Source organism: Xenopus laevis, chromosome 9_10L, assembly GCF_017654675.1.
Source record: "Xenopus laevis strain J_2021 chromosome 9_10L, Xenopus_laevis_v10.1, whole genome shotgun sequence".
Lineage (NCBI taxonomy): Eukaryota > Metazoa > Chordata > Amphibia > Anura > Pipidae > Xenopus > Xenopus laevis.
The window spans coordinates 25,096,773-25,102,745 of NC_054387.1; positions in this window are offsets into that span (position 1 = coordinate 25,096,773).

Sequence of the window (5,973 nt, forward strand, 5' to 3'; positions counted from 1 at the left end):
GGGCTCCTAGTGGGCGGGACTGTTACTATTAGTAACCCCAGCATTTCACTCCCTGAGGATCAGACAGCAGTGACAGTTGGAGATTTGGAGAGACAGAGGAGCTAGTGATTTAGAGAGAGAGTTTGCAGGAGATTTTTCAGTGACCCAGGCAACTATTTATTGGAGTAAGTTGGGGGTATATCATGGGGGGTCTTTTCTATGGGATATTAGGGGACAATTTTATTAATGTTATCAGGGGATACTTACAAAGTGTAGGTACCAAGCACAGACATACAGACTACATCTGCCCATGGATAGAGATATGAGTTGGCATGTATATCACACAATACAGAGGTTGGCAGCCTCATGTTTCAGCTTGATGAGAGCTAGGGTTGCCACCTGGCCAGTAAAAATGATGATTGATCTCAATGTTATTAATAGGGAAAAAAGTTAAATATGTAGGAAGGCTCGTAATTTTTTCCAGAAAAGGTGGCAACCCTAATGGGAGCCAGAGATAGTATGAATGCCGGGGAAAAGTAGACAGTTTTACATTTGGGTGTGTGTGTGGGGGGGGGGGGATAAAAGTTCCAAAAGTATGTTGTAGATTCTCTTTATTCCATTAATTGAACACACTTATCTAAATGTATTAAGTTTCAATACACTGTTCTGATATATTTGGGGCTCCTAGTGGGCGGGACTGTTACTGTTGGCAACCCCAGCATTTCACTCCCTGAGGAGCAGACAGCAGTGACAGTTGGGACAGTTGACTGTTGGAGAGACAGAGAGCAGCTACAAGTTTAGAGAAAGATTTTGTCAGAGATTTTTCAGTGACCCAGACAGGAATTTATTGGAGTAAGTTGGGGGTATATCATGAGGGACTTTTTATGGGATATTAAAGGGGACAATGTTATTAATATTGTCATCGGGGGACTTTATTTACAATGTGCAGGTACCAAGTGCAGACATACAGATTATCAGCAACATCTGTCCATCAATAGAGATATGCATCTTGTATCAGTTTTTGGTAACTTTGTATCTAAACCTGTATCAATCTGTTGGTGCTTTATTAAAGGGGTGGTTCACCGTTAAAGTAACTTTTATTATGTCATAGAATGGTGAATTTTAAGCAACTTTTCAATTGGTTTTTCAATATTTAATTTTTATAGTTTTAGAATTATTTGCCTTTTTCTTCCCCCTCTTTGCAGCTTTCAAATGGGCGTCGCTGACTCCCTTCTAAAAAACCAATGATCTGTAAGGTTACTACTTTATTGTTATTGTTACTTTTTATTACTGATCCTTCTATTCAGGCCCTCTCCTATTCATATTCCAGTCTCTTATTCAAATAAAGGCAGGTTGCTAGGGTAAGTTGGACCCTAGTTACCAGATTGCTTAAGATGCAAATTGAGCTGCTGAATAAAATGCTAAATAAATCAAAAACCTTCAATAATAAAAAATGACTAAAAGTTACAGTAGAAGTAATTCCACCTTCTTCCTTTCTCTTTCTAGGAGAGCCAACTTTGCTTGTATATATTCCATCTGTACAGGCTGTGCTGGTAAGTAGGAATAGTGGGAGAGAAGGGGGCGAGGAGAGTGGGGGAGTGGTTTGTGGAGAGTAGATAGTGTAGTGTAGAGAGTAGGTGAGTGGGGAGTAGGTGAGTGGGGAGTAGGGAGTGGAGTGTAGAGAGTGGGGATTGAGTGGATGAGGTGGCAGGAGAGGACATGGATGTGAGTAGTGATGAGGTGGAGGACATGGAGTGGAGTAGTGGATGAGGTGGAGACATGGAGGTGGATGTAGTGGATGAGGTGAGGACATGGAGGTGGATAGTGGATGAGGTGGAGGACTGAGGTGGATGTAGATGGATGATGGTAGAGGACATGATGGACGGTGATGGATGAGTGGAGGAATGAGAGTGATGATAGTGGATGAGATAAAGACACGGAGGTAGAGGAGATAGTGGACATTGATTTTGTAACATGGTTTCATGGATTAAAATTGTTAGCATGTATTGTTGCCCTTCTTCTTAACCCCCCTTACCCATGCATCCTCCCTCACTGCCACCCCACAGCTTACCCTTGCTCTTACCCCTCCTCTCACCCACCTACCCCTAACTTTCACCACTCTCCTCTCACCCCTTATACTTGCTCTCAGCCCTCCTCTTACCCCCCACCTCTTATCCTTGCTCCCACCTTTTTACACCAACTCACCCCTTACCTTTGCTTTCACCATCCTCCCCTGACCTCCCCACTCCTTACCCTCGCTCTCACACCTTCTCTCAACCCTGTACCTCTTTCCCTTGCTCTCTCACCCTCCCCCCTTAGCCTGGCTCTCATCTCCCTCTTCTCACGTCCCCCACCACTTACCCTCACTCTCACCCACTCCTCTCACCCCTCCACCCCTTTCCCTCGCTTTCAACCGCCCGATTCTTACCCCCCCTTTGCTTTCACCCCCTCCCCATACTCTCTCTTTCACCCCCACCCCTTACCCTCGCTTTCACCCCTCTCACCCCCTCCAAATACCCTCTCTTTCACCCCTCCTCTAACCCACTACCCCTTACCCTCGCTTTCACTCCCCTACTTTTACCCCCTTTCCCTCGCTTTCACCCCTCCTCTCACCCTCCACCCCTTGCCCTGGCTTTCACCCCTCCACCCCTTACCCTCACTTTCTCCCCCCTCCCCTTACTCTTACTTTAACCCGTCTCCTTTCACCCCTCACCTTACCCTTGCTTACACCCCCTACTCTAACCCACCCTCCTCTCACCCCTCCTCCCCTTACCCTCACTTTCACCACCTCCTCTCACCCCCACCCCTTACTCTTACTTTAACCCGTCTCCTCTCACCTTACCCTTGCTTTCACCCCCTACTCTCACCCCCAACCCTTACCCTCACTTTAACACACCCTCCTCTCACCCCCCCACCCCTTACCCTTGCTTTAACCCGATCCTCTCACCCCCCACCCCTTACCCTCACTTTCACCCCCCTCCTCTCACCCCCACCCCTTACCCTCGCTTGAACTCCCTCTTCTCACCCCCCCACCCTCGCTTGAACTCCCTCTTCTCACCCCCACCCCTTACCCTTGCTTTCACCCACCCTCTTCTTACCCCCCACCCCTTGCCCTCACTCTCACCCCCCCTTACCCTTGCACCCACCCCTACCCGCTTATCATGCACCCACATTAGTACTCACATAAGCACTCACACATGCACATACATGCACCCTCCCTCTCAAACATACATATAAAGCCATGATCCAGGGAGCAATACCGATTGCCATTTGGAGTCAGGAAGGAATTTTTCCCTTTAGTGCAGATTGCCGAAGCACTCTATGGTTTTTGCCTTCTTCTGGATCATCAGCTGTTAAGGATGCCCGAACCCAATTGACTTTTAATTTGAATAAATCCTGTTCCCACGAACAGGTTTCCCATAAATATGTCTCTGTGTTTTTCTTGAATCTCTATGGCAAATATTGAGGGAGGGAAGGTGCTCCTGTGCCTCATTCTGATCAAGGTAACGGACCAATAGTGTGATTTAATACTGCGGAGGGGCTGCTGAAATGTGCAGGGGCAGGGTGGGATATAACTCAGCAGTGGTATTGATAGAGTCTTAAAGATCTGTATGGTTTTATATATATGCAGGTTTTTTTAGAATAGGTACTGCTCTGGGAATTCATTGGTTTATATGAACATCATGGGGCTGAAATACACGGGGTCAATATTTGTGCAGGGGGTTTGTTAGAATGGGTAATGATATGCAATTTCATTGGTTAATAATTAAGTGATGGGGCTGATAGACACAGGGTCAATATCTTTTCAGGGTTTCTATGCAATATAATAGAAGGGGTGATGTTCACCTCTTTGTTCTTTCTGTGCCACCCCCAGAGCTCTGGGCATCAAGCATGATTGTACCACGAAAGTCACAGGACAAGCTCATGTTATCTATTAAGGTGAAAGGCCCATCCTAAAGCTTGACATGGGTAAGAAAGCCCAGGATGGAAAAAACAAACAAAATTAATCCTAGCACCTACACAGTGCCCTCGAAATATACCACAGGCAAAACACCGTGCCCCTATACCCATCACTGGCAAAACAAATCATATATAGCGAAGTTACCCTTAAAGCTTTACCTACACTAAATATCTGATTTAGTGGATCTGATAGGGGATATTTTACAGGCAGCTTCTCTCCAACTGTTGTTTGACTACCACTCCCAGCATCCTCAGGCACACAGCTACAGGGCTGCACACTGGATATCTCTGCTATACCTGCAATAGAGGCAGAGGCATAAAAAAACTGATTGGGGAGTTATAGGGCATTGAATCCTGCACTGGGTGGGGTACTGGCTGAATACTCACAAATCAGTGAGGTTCTGTGTTGAAAGTCTCCAATTATCTGATTATAAGGGTACCAAGCCTGAACGCAGGGTCTCATCCCCCAAGTGCAAGGAGCCTAGTGGGTCTGGTTTGGAAAAGCAGAAGGACACTGAATTCCAAATCAGGTGTGATACTGGAGGAAGACCTGTAACAAATGCTGTAAAAGCCCATGAAAATTATGATTTATCTGTAAGTACAGGTATTACATCTGTGATCCAGCATCTGGAAACCCTATTATCCAAAAAGCTCTGAATGACAGAAACGCCATCTCCCATAGACTCCACTTTATCTAAATAATTTCAAAAATGTCCTTTTTCTCTGTAATAATAAAACAGTAGCTTGTACTTGAGCCCAACTAAAGCTGGCCATACACTATAAGATCCTCTCGTTTGTTTTGAACGATTGGATTACAACGAGGAGCAATGGGCTCTGACGTGTTGATCGCCTGAAAAATTAAACCTTCCCAATCGACATCGTGGCCAGCTATCGATCGGGAAGACCCGTCAGAAGCCCCCATACACGGGCAGATAAACTGCCAAATTGGTCTAAAAGACCAACATCACTGCTTTAATCTGCCTGTGAATGGCCACCATAAAATATAATTAATCCTTATTGAAAGCAAAACCAGCCTGTTGGGTTTATTTCATGTTTACATGATTTTCTAGTAGACTTAAGGTATGAAGATCCAAATTATGGAAAGATCCCTTATCCAATAAAACCCCAGGTCCCGAGCATTCTGGATAACAGGTCCCATACCTGTATTTCCATTAGGTAACCACAAAGGATAAAGAGAGGGATTACATAAGAAAACATTCAGTTTCAGCGGAGCCCAATATTAATACTGTAAGCCCCTCCCCTATTTATTGTTCAGAAGGGGCCCAAATACCCTGGGAAATGAAAAGATCAAGGGTTTGTATGATCCAGATTTGGTAAAAAACAGCAGCATTATAATGGAGTAGGGGCGCCCTCTAGTTTGTGGTGAAAATGCCTACATCTCAGAGCTCACAACAGACAAACAGATTATTATAGATACTAACAATGTCTAAGGTTACAGTGTCCCTGCAAAAGGGTGGGTCACCTTTAAGTATGTTATAGATTGCCTAATTCTAAGCCAACTTTTCAATTGGTTGTCATTATTTATTTTTGCATAGCTTTTGAAATATTCACTCACTGTCGTTCATAGCATTATTTGGGCCCTGGTGGGGTGCCAGGCTGGCTGCAGTAGGAACATCCTGGGTGCCATCTGTGAGACCTCATGGCTTTTCGTGATCTCTGAAGGTGCCACTGGCTGGATTTCCTTGGCTTGGAGGGGGCTTGGGGCACAGGAGAATCCCCACAGACATCCCCATTCATCATAGTAACATAGTAACATAGTAAGTAAGGTTGAAAAAAGACACATGCCCATCGAGTTCAACCTTTTTTTATTTTTTTTATTAACTACCTATCTGCCAGTTGATCCAGAGGAAGGCAAAAAAAAACCCATCTGAAGCCTCTACAATTTGCCTTAGAGGGGGAAAAATTCCTTCCTGACTCCAAAATGGCAATCAGACTAGTCCCTGGATCAACTTGGACTATGAGCTATTTCCCATAACTGTGTATTCCCTTACTTGCTAAAAAGCCATCCAACCC